Below are 14127 nucleotides of genomic sequence, written 5' to 3' on the forward strand. Positions count from 1 at the left end.
CATCAACCCAGACTGGGTTCAGGGCCTAAGAGTCCATGTTTTGAAACGAGAGAAGCCACCACAATGAGAAGCCCGTGCGCTGAAACTAGTTAGTAGCCCCTGCTCACAGCAACTCGAGAACGCTCATGGGTGGCAACGAAGATCCAGCACAGCCAAAAGCGAATAAAGGAGAAAAAGAAGGACTAGGGTCAAAGGTCACCTCCCTGAGAACACAGGAGAATACATTTCTAGTTGCCCTCTCTCCCTTAGCGCACATCACCATCTCATCAGCTAGTCGCTCAGTCGTGTCCGACTCTTTACCACCCCACGGTCCTCCAGGCTCCTCTGTCCACGGAATTCTCCAGGCAAGAACACTGGAGTGGATTGCCAGTTCCTTTTCCAGGGGATCTTCCTGACCTGGGGATCGAACCCATGTCTCCCCCATTGCAGGCAGATTCCTTGCCATCTGAGCCACCAGGGAAGCCACACATTCCTTCCATCTCCCAGGAAGACTTTGTCCCTTCCTCCTCCTTACCTCTTTAAGCATGTAATTGTGAGCCTGTCCCTTTACATGAGCTCTTCATCCAACCTGATCAGGAGCTCCCTGAATTGGGGAAGAGAAGGTGCTGTGCTCATTGGACTTATTTCCAGAGCTCAGTGTCAGACAGAACACACAGTAGTTGCTCTACAAGTTTGCTGGATGAAAGAAAACCAGAAGAGATCTTGGGAGGCCCCAGGTGATAAGCCCCAGCCATCAAATCCTTTTAGGTTCCTTGCCCTTCTGGGCTACTTACATGTATTATGTCATGAATGAATGAGTGTTAAGCCTCATTTTGCTAGTATGTGATTGAATAAATACAATGATCAATATAACTCAGTTTTCACTGTCTCAAGATAGTCAAAGCAGGTAGACAAAAAAGAAAAAGAAAAAATGTGGGGAAAAGGGAGGTGGTGGGCTGGGGGACCCCCTGAGTCTCCAGGTTCCTTTCAGAACTCTGAGGAGAAGGGCGGAGGGGCTGCTGAAACTCCATCCCAGCGGAGGACAGAGAGGGCACTGATGGGCCACGTGCTGTCTGGGAGCTGCTCTTGGACATCACACAGTGCCTCCTCCTGAAACTGGCTTCTCTGGGACCCTGGGTGGTTGCAATCTCAGGGTAAGTCATGCAGAACAAAGAGGTCTCTCTCCTTATTTTGACCTTGAGAGAGCTTCGAGCCAAATTTGGCCTTGTCTACAGCATTCTTGTTACTAAACTCCATCTTAGTTTTAATTTTTCTGCACTTCTATTTCCTCTTAACTCATTTTTTCAAATTTTATAAGATTTATTTTTTATTTACATAAAAAACCATGTATTATTTTTAAAATATAAAGAAACGGATAACAGCTGAGCAGTCACAAGGGTGAACCTGGTAAATTCTGAGCCCCAGCTTCCACGCCCACTCTTTATCTCAGCCACAATCTCACCACCTGTAGCTTTAGGCTTGGTCTGACTCATCTTGTACTGACTGTTCCCTGTACTCCATAAGATGGACTGTTGTAAAATCAGATAACCTCTGTTTATCTCAAGGAGTTCCTGAAAATTTGACAATGAAAACTAATTTTAAATTTAATTTTAAAGCTGTGATGTTGTTTTTAAAACAGCTTAGAGGTGCAAATAAAAGAAGGCTGTGTGTTTGTTGTAAAAAGAATGTTGCGGCATTGAAGGTCTGAGAATCATTAAGTTCAGTCATTCAGTTCAGTCGCTCAGTCGTGTCTGACTCTCTGTGACCCCATGGACTGCAGCACGCCAGGCCTCCCTGTCCAACACCAACACCCAGAGTTTACTCAAACTCATGTCCATCGAGTCGGTGATGCCATCCAACCATCTCATCCTCCATCGTCCCCTTCTCCTCCCGCCTTCAATCTTTCCCAGCATCAGGGTCTTTTCAAATGAGTCAGTTCTGCACATCAGTTGGCCAGAGTTTGAAGTTTCAGCTTCAACATCAGTACTTTCAATGAATATTCACGACTGACATCCTTTAGGATGGACTGGTTGGATCTCCTTGCAGTCGAAGGGACTCTCAAGAGTCTTCTCCAACACCACAGTTCAAAAGCATCAATTCTTCGGTGTTCAGCTTTCTTTATGGTTCAACTCTCACAGCCATACACGACTAACAAAGACAAGCCCAGGACCAGTTGGCTTCTGGAAAAACCATAGCTTTGAGTAGATGGACCTTTGTTGGCAAAGTAATGTCTGTGTTTTTAATATGCTGTCTAGGTTGGTCATAGCTTTTCTTCCAAGGAGCAAGCGTCTTTTAATTTCATGGCTGCAGTCACCATCTGCAGTGATTTTGGAGCCCAAGAAAATAAAGTGTCTCACTGTTTCCCCATCTATTTGCCATGAAGTGATGAGACAGGATGCCATGATCTTAGTTTCTTGAATGTTGAGTTTTAAGCCAGCTTTTTTAGTCTCCTCTTTCACTTTCATCAAGAGGCTCTTTAGTTCCACTTGGCTTTCTGCCATAAGGGTGGTGTCTTCTGCATATCTGAGGTTATGGACAATCATTAAGTTATAGGCAAACAAATCAGCAAAATGTTGGGGGCTCAAAAATCATACTGGAGTTTGAGGAATCTCTGCTGAGCTTCGTGGTTTGGAGAGTCCAGAGTAGGGAAGGGAGTGTGTGCATGTTAGTTGTTCAGTTGTTTTCAACTCTTTGTGACCCCATGGACATCCCCATGAGATTCTCCAGGCAAGAATACTGGGGTGGGTTGTCATGACCTTCTCCTGGGGATCTTCCTGACCCAGGGATCGAACCTGGGTCTCCTGAGTTCCAGGTAGATTGTTCACTATGTGAGCCCGTAGAGTGGGGAGAGTAGCAGGAAAGGAAGATGTGGAAGAAAGAGTTTTCCACTCTCCGTTTAAATCATTGCTCTATTCATTCCTAAGGTGCTTCTAAGAAATGACACCTTACCAAGTGAGGAGGATGAACACCACCGAGGAAAACACAGGAAAGAAATCACTGCTACTTGAGTAGGGAAAAGATTTTTACATGTGATACCAAAAGCACCATTCATAAAAGAACAAATTAATACGTTGACTTTGAAGGAAACCAGAATGTTATCCCAAATATGCTCTTTGACATAATTATTTTGAATTAAACTCAATTACTGACTCATTTGAAAAGACCCTGATGCTGGGAGAGATTGAGGGTGGGAGGAGAAGGGGACGACAGAGGATGAGATGGTTGGATGGCATCACCGACTCAACAGACATGAGTTTGAGTAAACTCCAGGAGTTGGTGATGGACAGGGAGGCCTGGTGTGCTGCCGTCCATGGGGTTGTGGAGAGTCAGACACAACTGAGCGACTGGACTGAACTGAACTGAAGAAGCAGCAAACAGAAATTGTGTGTTCGTCACTCAGTCGTGTCCAACTCTCTGCTACCCCATGGACTGTAGCCCACCAGGCTCCTCTGTCCATGGGATTCTCCAGGCAAGAATAAGGAATGGGTTGCCATTTCCTTCTCCAGAGGATCTTCCTGACCCACGGATCGAACCCAGATCTCCTGCACTCAGGCAGATTCTTTACCATCTGAGCTTTAGGGAAGTCCCAGCAAACAGAAAATCTCCTCTTTTTCTGCCTAAAGGCAGGATCTAAATTCTACGTTTTCTGGGCCAGACTCTTATCAGCCCAGAGGAATCTGCAAACAAACTTTACTGCATAATTTTCCTCCCATGTGTTTAACTTCTCATACTTTGCCCTCCTTGGAAGCCTAACTTTTCCTTCTTCCTGTCATTTCCCTACAGATTTTTTATTCTTGGTGAAGACACTATGTAAGTCAGAATTCCAGGCTACCGTTTCAAGTTACTCTTGGTTTAGGGTTCTCCTGAACGATGTGCACTTCATGTTTTAATAAACTGTATGCTTTTCTCTTTTTTTAAAAAAGTGTCAACTGAAAATCCAAGGTGGGTAGAGGTAGAGTCTTGCCTCCCCTACGACCTAATCAAAGTCGAGAACTGGACCGAGAGGAGAAGGACCCAAAGCTCTGAAGCATAAAATCCGCACAGACCTGGGTAAGCAAACGTGGCCCCCAATTCAGGACCTGCTTTTATAAATAAAGTTTTATCAGAACATGAGCACTCTCATTTTTTATGTGTTGTCTGTAACTGCTTCCGTTCTGCAATAGCAGAGTTGAACATTTGTGGCAGAGACCGTGTAACACAAAAGTTTAAAATGCTAAACACCTGATCCTCAAGAAATAGCTTGTTAGCTCTTCATATAGAGCACAGACTGTCCAATGGTTGCCAAGAGGTACGATCCCTTCAACACCACAGTCATTATTTGGTGACTGAGTTTACCAGGCATACAATCCTCATCTTGGCCCAGAATTAGTTCAGATTATGCATTTTGCCACCATCCTACCATAGTCTCTGTGTCCTACCCCATTCCAGGGAAATTCATTCGTTTTTTTTCCCTTTCAATGTCAGGTTTTATTTATCTATTTTAATTGGAGGATAATTGCTTTATAATGATGTATTGGTTTCTGCTGTACAATGTGAATCAGCTATATGTATACACATATTCCCTGCCTCTTGAGCCTCCCTCCACACCTCCATTGCCGCCCTCCAGGTCATCACAGAGCTCAGAGCTGAGCTCCCTGTGCTAAATAGCAGCTTCCCACCAGCTGCCCACTCTGCACACGGTCGTGTACATACGTCAGTGCTTCTCTCTCGGCTCGTCCCCCCACCCCTTCCTCCACTGCGTCCACAAGTCCACTCTCTCCGTCTGTGTCTCTGTTCTTGCCCTGCAAACAGGCTCATCAGTACTGTTTTGCTGATTTCATATATATGCGTTAATACACTGTATTTATCTTTCTCTTCCTGACTTTCTTCACTTTGTACAGCACAGCCCCTTTCCTTTATTTCCTAACATTAAAAGAACCACACAAGAACTTCCGGTGCGTAGCAGGCTTCCTGGTGTTTGAGGCTGCAGGGCAAATATCAAGTGGGCGATGGAGAGCCGTCTCTGATGTAAGTCCATAACCCCCTGCGTGCCGGTGCGCCTTACTCACAGCCTCCTGTCTCCCACGCCATCTCCCTTCCACACGTGTACCCTCCTGGATCTGCGGGTAGGACTCCAAGGCCTCTCCGTCAACTGCGCCAGGGAAGCTGACCCTTGTGCGTCACTGACTCAAGCTAAGTCCTCTCACTTTGCTGTTTCAACAGCTCTCAGGACGCCCGGCTTAAACAAACGAAAAGAAAAGGATGTGCAGAGACCCTGCACTTTCTCCTATGCATTTTCTCCTCTTCAAACAGCAACTGTAGTTTAAGGGGAGAATTTTTCCATCTGTTAAACATTTTCTTATGGTTGCATTTGTTTCAAGTGAAAGAATATTTTATTGCAGCATAGTTGATTTCCAATACTTATATTAGTTTCAGGTGTACTGCATAGTGATCCAAAGCTTTTATAGATTGTACTCCATTTGAAGTTGTTACAAAAGAATGGCCGCATTCTCTTTGCTGTGCAGTATATCCCTGCAGCTTCTTTATTTTGCACATCATAGTTTGTACCTCCTAATTCCCTACCGCCTCCTTCCCCCTTTCCTCGTCCCCAGTGGTAACCACTATTTTCTTCTCTGTATCTGTGATGTGTTTCTGTTTCGTTATATCTGCTCCCTTTGTTTTATGTTCAAGTTCCACATACAAGTGATTACACACAGCATTTGTCTTTCTCTGTCTGACTTATTTCACTAAGCACAATACCCTCCAATTCCTTCTTTTTTTTTTTTTTTTGATGTGGACCATTTTTAAAGGGTTTTTATTAATTTCTTACAATATTGCTCCTGTTTTATGTTTTGGTTTTTTTTGGCGCAGAGGCATGTGGGCCTAACCAGGGATCCAACCTGCATGCCCGGCTTTGGAAGAAGAGAGTCCGGCCACTGAATGCCAAGGTCCCTCCATCCGTGTAAGTAGCAAGATTCCCTTCGTTTTAGGGCTGAATATGACCCCACTTCTGTTACACTCTTATTAAAGCCGTTGCCCTTATCCTGTTGTACTACTACAGCGTCAGCTCCTTGAGGGCAACAAGCTGTCCTAGTCTCCTGGCTCTTCCTTCGCTTCCTGTGGAGCCACAGCACCAGCAACTAACACACCAAGCAGAAATATGCAAAGAGAAGGTGCTTAGCAACAAAGGAGCAGGTGGTGGAGAGGAAGGAAGCCCATCCTCCAAAGCTCTCGAGTGTGGAATGAGGTACGTGCAGTGTTTCAGGAAACAGTTGGTTCAGATGCTAACATTTTTAAAAATAGGTCATTTTGATGCAGAATTTCATTCACGGTGCTCTTGAAATCTCAGATCTGGCCAAAGCAGGCCTTCTGCCCATGAGGCAATAATCAGCCAGAGCTCAGTAAGCTGCTGTCCCTCGGAGGGTCACGTGCTGTCCTGCATGCCATGGACTGGAGGTGAGGCCACCACACTCACATCACTGTTTATTAATTCATCACCTGCCGTCCACCAGGAGGAATGTGAGTTTCCTCCACTCATGCCGTGGAGGAGAGTCTGGCGTGAGCCCAGTGAAGCTTTCTAAATTTACCTGTCTTTTAAAAAAATGTTCTGCCCCTGTCACATTTTCTCCATTTTTTCAATGTAGCCTGCATTGAAAAGTGAAAGCCGCTCAGTCGTGTCCTACTCTTTGTGATCCCGCGGACTATACAGTCCATGGACTAAGCCAAGACAAACCAAAAGAGTTGAAGTAACTCTTAAGAACAGAAGACACACACATACATTAACTTCAATAGAAAAAATATATATAAATAACCCACAGCATGAGCTGATTAAAGGAGATAACATGATCATACTTAATAAACGAAGGAAAAGTCTTTGATGAAACTGAATGCTTCAGGGCTTCCCTGGTAGGTCAGTTGGTAAAGAGTTCCCCTGCAGTGCAAGAGGCCCCGGCCTGACTCCCGGGTCGGGAGCACCCACGGGAGGGGCGGGCTCCACACTCCCGTGCTCCAGGCCTTCCCTCCGGCTCCGCTCAGCTGTGCGGTTTGCTCACTCGGTTGCTGTTGTCGAATCGCTCAGTCATGGCTGAGCCTTTGCGACCCCACAGACTGTAGCCCACCAGGCTCCTTTGTCCATGGGATTGGAGTGGGTAACCATTTCCTTTTCCAGGGGATCTTCCCGACGCAGGGATCGAACCTGCAGCTCCTGCATTGGCAGGCAAGCTCCTAACCACTACCTCACTAGACAAGGTCAGTTTGTCCTTTCACTTGTTTTCCTTTTGGGAAAACCCTGCTTAAACAGAGCAAAGGGCGATTTCATGGAAGTCCCACCTCCCCCTCGCCCCCCTAAAAAGACACAGTTTATTTAGGAATAGCAGAGGAATTACATTTCAAGACAAGCAAACTGTGGTTAACAAATAGGCAAGTCCAGAGAAGGAAAGGAGAGCATTCTTTTATAGAAGAAAGGAGAAAGTTGGGAGGGGGTGCTCGGAACAGAAATTCACTGGAGAGAAGGAGAGTTGGAAGCGGTGGAGGCCCTAACTGGCTGCAGACCAGGGCAGCCTGCTTTGCTGGGTGACAGAGGACATCTTCCTCCTCCCTGCCGACCCCCCAAGCTGCAGTGAGGAGCGCGGGCCTGAACGCCCCCCCTTCCCGGCTCCCAACTCCAGCTTTGAGTAAGCCTTCTTTAATTCATCTTCACACTCGTGACGAGTCAGGGGACCTACACTGACCACACAATGACTGCATTTCCTATCTGGGGCAGTTAGCCCAGCTCGGGCCTCCTGAGGACTTCCCTGGTGGCTCAGATGGTAAAGAATCTGCCTGCAATGCGGGAAACCCAGGTTCGATCCCTGGGTGAGGAAGATCCCCTGGAGAAGGGAATGGCAGCCCACTCCAGTATTCTTGCCTGGAGAATTCCATGGACGGAGGAGCCTGGTGGGCTACAGCCCACGGGGTCACAAAGAGTCAGACACAACTGAGCGCGCCCGCACGGAAGAAGGAGCTACTGAGTTTGTGGTTCAGTGGTCAATGCACAGCTTTCTAAGAGAACAGATTGCAAAAGCAGGTCTTACAGGAAAGAAAAATGGCATTTTTTATTTGTTCTGAATCAGGGTCAGGCAAGGCCCGGCTCACCAGATTCTGCAGACTCAACGTGCGCCAGCGAAACCCCCTTCGCTTGGAAGATACCTACGAAGGTGGGAAAGCTGGACGCACAGGACTCGCGCAGTTCACCCAGATCATGCTCGGAGCCTTCGTGTGTGGTGACCTGAGATTCTCAGAAGAAGCGGAGGGAGGGAGGCGCACACAGAATCTCTGCAGAGGCTGTGATGCTGTGAAGCGTTGCACAGTCCAGACTCGTGCGCTGCAATCACATGAGAACTGCGGGAAGTTTATCCTTAGTCCCTCATCTCTCTCCTCCCCATCTCTTCAGGCTTCTCTCAAGGATCTCAGTGTCCGTATGCCGCTCATTCCGCTAAGCATGTGCCAAGTTACAAATTCCTCCCAGAACCCTCACATTCCCTCAGAATAGCTTATCTGGGGATTACGGAAGGGAATATGGTAAAAAGAAGATTCTGTCCTCTCCAATGCACGAGTATGGACTTCCCTGGTGGTCCTGTCCCTAACTAAGACTATGTGCTCCCTATTCAGGGGGCCCAGGTTCGATCCCTGGTCAGAGAACGAGATCCCCCTGCCACAACTGGAAGATCCCGCATGCTGCAACAAAGAACTGCACAACCAAATGAACGGCTGACTGAATGAATGAATGAACAAAACAAATGCGTGGGTCGTGAGTGGAAATAAGGGCAGTGAAATGACCACCAGAGGCGGAAAATGTCACAAAGAAATGCTGTCACTCGCCAGTGGAATTCCCTTTACAGATCTGGAGCCCCACTTAAGGGTCCCAGAGAAGGAAATGATATTGCTGAGGCCTGGACCATTACCCAGGGCGCTTCTGAGTCTCCTTTCTCCCAGCTCTTCTCATTTCCCTAGGGTTTCTCGACCCTTTGTCTAGAGCAAAGCTTCAGCCAAAATGCTTGCCTTAGGTGGTATCTAGATGTTGAGGACATTGGGGAAATCCCAGAGGGGAAAAAAAGTCAGAGAAAAACAATATATGTTATCACCTATACACAGAATTTATATGAGAATTTGTATAAGAGATGTCTAAACTTTCACCCCTGGATGTCACTGGTGTTGCCCTGCTGAGTGAATTTAGGCATTTTGGTGGCGGTGGGAGGAGCCTGAGATCTAAGATGTATGGGATCCAGACCTTCCCCAGCTGCCGTCTGCTGGGACCCGATGGGAATCTGAGACCTGGACCCTGAGGGACCAGCCTGAGAGCTGTGAGTGCCTGGGTACCCAGGACCTTATCCTGTATCTTCTCCTCTCCCATACCTTCTACTGTGTCAGATCCAGGCTCTGGATAAGCTGAGCTTCCCCATGTATTCCCATGTGCACCAGAACACCTGCCTACACAGAACGTCTGCCAAAGCCTGAAGCAGATGATGTGCTCTATGGATGGCACCTGAGGAATTGTGGGCCCTCGGAAATTTCTCCAAAGAAAGCAAGGATGTCAGATAAGGACCTGAGGGTTGGGGAGGACTTCCCTGGAGGCCCAGGGGTTAGGATTTGCTGTTTTCACTGCTGCAGCCTGGGTTCAATCCCTGCTGAGGGAACTAAGATTCTGCAAGAGGCATGATGTAACCAAAAAAAAAAAGCAAACAGCACAGACCTGGGACTGCCAGGTAATTAATGAACATGTAGGTAAATGAGCTTCTCCAGTGGCTCACTGATGAATCTGCCTGCCAACACAGGAGATACGGGTTCAATGCCTGGGTCAGGAAGATCCTTTGGAGATCCCTTGGAGAAGGACATGGCAACTCACTGCAGGACTCTTACCTGGGAAATCCCATGCATAGAAGACCCTGGTGGGCTACAGTCCTTGGGTCACAAAGAGTTGGACATGACTTAGAGACCACACAACAACATACCAGTAAACATGGAAGACACTAAACTTCTTGTTTACTAACGTTTCTAGAGTTCCTAGCAGAGTGTTTTTCATATAGCTGATGTTCAATAAATCTTCTCTAATGAAAAACATTTAATTAAAAGAAATATTTGCTTAATGTAATTTAAGAACCCTCTAAGCACTGTGGATACATATAAAAAACAGCGTAAGCAGAGTACGTTGATTTCCTTGAACAAATAACATCTTGGGAACAAGATGGTGTGTGAGCTGTACTTCAGCCAAGATGAGATTAAAAATATCCCTGCAGGGGGAACCTGGACCCTGGAGCCTCTGGGCCAGATAGATTGCTGTGCGTCCCTGGGATGCTTCAACTGTGATCAGTACGTATTGGTTGGAAGGAACTTTCATTTATCTCTTCTGGGAACAAGGTATGTTCTATGAGTCAGAAGAAAAATAAAATGGTTTGGTAACCAAAAAAATGATAGGTTATGACAGAGACAAAGATCTATGTGCATATGATTTTCTCTCTTTTAATTGTGGCAAAAATCATTTTCTCTCTCTCTCTTTTTTTTTTTTTACTAAAAGCACAGGGAGATATTACATTTTCCAGTAACTCACAGAGTTAAAGACCCTGTGATTAATTTCTTGCCAAGGGGGGACTTCCCTGGCGGTCCAGTGGCTAAAACTCCACCCTCCCAGTGAAGAGGTCCTGGGTTCAATCCTTGGTCCAGGGAACTGAATCCCACATGTGGCAAGTAAGAGCTTTCATGCTGCAATGAAGATCCAGCACAGGGAAATAAACAAATACTAAAAAAAAAAAAAAAGGAAGCGAGAAGAGTCAGAGAGAGACTGTGGGCAAGACATAGTTCAGTTCAGTTCAGTCGCTCAGTCGTGTCCAACTCTTTGCGACCCCATGGACTGCAGCACGCCAGGCCTCCCTGACCATCAGCAACTCCCGGAGTCTACTCAAACTCATGTCCATTGAGTCTGTGATGCCATCCAACCATCTCATCCTCTCTCGTCCCCTTCTCCTCCCACCTTCAATCTTTCCCAGCATCAGGGTCTTTTCAAATGAGTCGGCTCTTCACATCAGGTGGCCAAAGTATTGGAGTTTCAGCTTCAGCATCAGACCTTCCAATGAACACCCAGGACTGATCTCCTTTAGGATGGACTGGTTGGATCTCCTTGGGACTCTCAAGACTCTTCTCCAACACCACAGTTCAAAAGCATCAATTCTTCGGCGCTCAGCTTTCTTTATAGTCCAACTCTCACATCCATACATGACCACTGGAAAAACCATAGCTTTGACTAGATGGACCTGTGTTGGCAAAGTAATGTCTCTGCTTTTAAATATGCTGTCTAGGTTGGTCATAACTTTTCTTCCCAGGAGCAAATATCTTTTAATTTCATGGCTGCAGTCACCATCTGCAGTGATTTTGGAGTGCCCCCAAATAAAGTCAGCCACTGTTTCCACTGTTTCCTCATCTATCTGCCATGAAGTGATGGGACTGGATGCCGTGATCTAGACATAAATTCTTACCTAATCTTCGGAGGGACTTCCTTTCGCTCTTGCTGTGTTCTGTTCCAAAGGAATAAACAAATGTTCACTGTATGAAATGAACGAATGAACACATTTTCACAGTGAAAAGCAAGCTATAAAATAAATAAATAAACTTTTTTTTTTTTAAGTACTTGCCAATGGGAACAATAGCACAAGTGATGGGTCACTTCGGGTGCCAACCAGTTCAGAGAGGATGTGAGGTTTTCCACACTCTGTCCCCACTCACATGGCTGAAATCCAAAAACTTTGCAGGAGGTGAGGGCACGCACTGTGGCTTCTGTTCTGAGCTGGAGGATGAGAAAGTCTCTGCTCCCCAGCCTGCCAGGTGATGGCGCTTGCTGTCTGCACTGCCCTCTGCTGGCCTGTGGCGTCCATGACACGGGAGGAGCAGTCCGGGCTTTCAGAACCGAATCCACTGGGCCATTTATTCCATTGCCACTTGACTTTTAAACATGGGGAGGGGGTGGGGGAGGAGAGGGCGCGATATTTACCATGTTGGGTGATAGCTCAGGATTCCCTTCAGATCCCGACAGATAGAAGCTTGGAAGGTCTGGATCCTGTCCGTCATAAATCTCAGGCTCCTCTCAGTTCAGTTCGGTTCAGTCGCTCAGTCGTGTCTGACTCTTTGCGACCCCGTGGACCACAGCACGCCAGGCCTCCCTGTCCATCACCAACTCCCGGAGTTCACCCAAACCCATGTCCATCGAGTTGGTGATGCTATCCAGCCACCTCATCCTCTGTCGTCCCCTTCTCCTCCTGCCCTCAATCTTTCCCAGCATCAGGGTCTTTTCAAATGAGTCAGTTCTTCGCATCAGGTGGCCAAAGTATTGCAGCTTCAGCTTCAGCATCAGACCTTCCAATGAACACCCAGGGCTGATCTCCTTTAGGATGGACTGGTTGGATCTCCTTGCAGTCCCAGGGACTCTCAAGAGTCTTCTCCAGCACCACAGTTCAAAAGCATCAGTTCTGCAGTGCTCAACTTTCTCTCCTTCCCACCAAAATACGAAAATTCACTCACCAAGGCAGCACAGGGACATCCAGGGATGAAAGTTTAGACAAAACTTATATAAATTCCGCATGTAAGAGCTATCACATGATATTTGTCTGTCTCTGTCTGACTTATTCATTTAGTATAATAATCTCTAGGTCTATCCGTGTTGCTGCAAATGACATTGTCTCATACTTTCTTTACGGCTGATAAATATTCCAAACTTTTTATGGCTGAGAAATACTACATCTTCTTTAGCCATTCATTTGTTGTTGGATACTTAGGTTGGAGAAGCAAGATATTTTATTTGGCAGTGGGGCAATTTTCAAAGGCCATTTCTGGTGATCCCTACCAAAACTCTTGAGTTCTGAGCAGGAAAAGAATTATATTATTACCATCTTTGAGATGAAGAAACTAGACGATGAAGATGAAGAGTGATTTGGCCTAAATTCCATAATTAATAAGTGGCAGAATCAGTCCTTAAAAGATAGAATTATTGAATGCTGGTCCTGGGAAAAGCTTGCAAATCATCCGACCCACACGTTTCATAATATACATAGTATACCCACACGTTTACATAATATACCTATGGAGAAAGGAAGTAACTTTTTGTGGTCTCAGATTTAGTTTTACAGTTATTTTTTATGGCTGAGTATTTATAGAAAATCCAATGCTACCTCCTTAGTGCTTGCCGCCGAGTCTGGCTGTCAGCAGTCAGTGAATGAGGAGCAGCTGAGCACCATGAATTTAGTCTCCTCCCATGACCCCCTTAGTCCAAAGAATACTGATCGTAGCTGATGTATTGTTTGGAAAATACTGGTATATGATTTGTTACATTATTTAGTATGTGCTGTGTGTTAAGTCACCTCAGTCGTGTCCAACTCTTTGCGACCCTATGGACTGTAGACCACCAGGCTCCTCCGTCCATGGAATTCTCCAGGCAAGAATACAGCAGTGGGCTGCCATGCCCTCCTCCAGGGGATCTTCCCCACCCAGGGATCGAACCTGGGTCTCCCACGTTGCAGGCAGATTCTTTACCATCTGAGCCACCAGGGAAGTCCTCAGGAGGTCCGAGCTGGGCTAATTGCCCCAGATAGGAAATGCAGTCATTGTGTGGTCAGTGTAGGTCCCCTGACGCGTCACGAGTATGAAGATGAATTAAAGAAGGCTTACTCAAAGCTGGAGTTGGGAGCCGGGAAGGGGGGGCGTTCAGGCCCGTGCTCCTCACTGCAGCTTGGGGGGTCTGCAGGGAGGAGGAGGATGTCCTCTGTCACCCAGCAAAGCGGGCTGCCCTGGTCTGCAGCCAGTTAGGGCCTCCACCGCTTCCAACTCTCCTTCTCTCCAGTGAATTTCTGTTCCGAGCACCCCCTCCTAACTTTCTCCTTTCTTCTATAAAAGAATGCTCTCCTTTTATCCTCTGGATTGTCTCTGTTTTAACCATTTTGCTTCTCTTGTAATTCCTCACTGTATGCGCAGCCAGTCTCTCAGTCATCGCGACCCCATGGACTGTAGCCCGCCAGGCTCCTCTGTCCATGGGATTTCCCAGGGAAGAATACTGGGAGTGGTTGCCATGTCTTTCTCCAGGGGATCTTCCTGACTCAGGGATCGAACCCGCATCTCTTGCATCTTCTGCATTGGCAGGTGGATTCTTTA

The 14127-nt window shown here is 46.7% G+C and overlaps 1 long non-coding RNA gene across 1 annotated transcript; it reads left to right on the top strand.

The window, feature by feature from the left end:
- Nucleotides 1-4938: 4938 nt before the first annotated feature.
- Nucleotides 4939-10071, top strand: LOC145527109 (uncharacterized). Its single transcript, XR_014069501.1, has 4 exons — nucleotides 4939-4986; nucleotides 5830-5920; nucleotides 6020-6205; nucleotides 8070-10071. It is a non-coding gene; the product is annotated as an uncharacterized LOC145527109 (long non-coding RNA).
- The last annotated feature ends 4056 nt before the right edge of the window (nucleotides 10072-14127 follow it).

The sequence above is a fragment of the Giraffa tippelskirchi genome, chromosome 11 (genome assembly GCF_054371585.1).
Source record: "Giraffa tippelskirchi isolate mGirTip1 chromosome 11, T2T-mGirTip1v1.2.pri, whole genome shotgun sequence".
NCBI classification, from domain to species: Eukaryota; Metazoa; Chordata; class Mammalia; order Artiodactyla; family Giraffidae; genus Giraffa; species Giraffa tippelskirchi.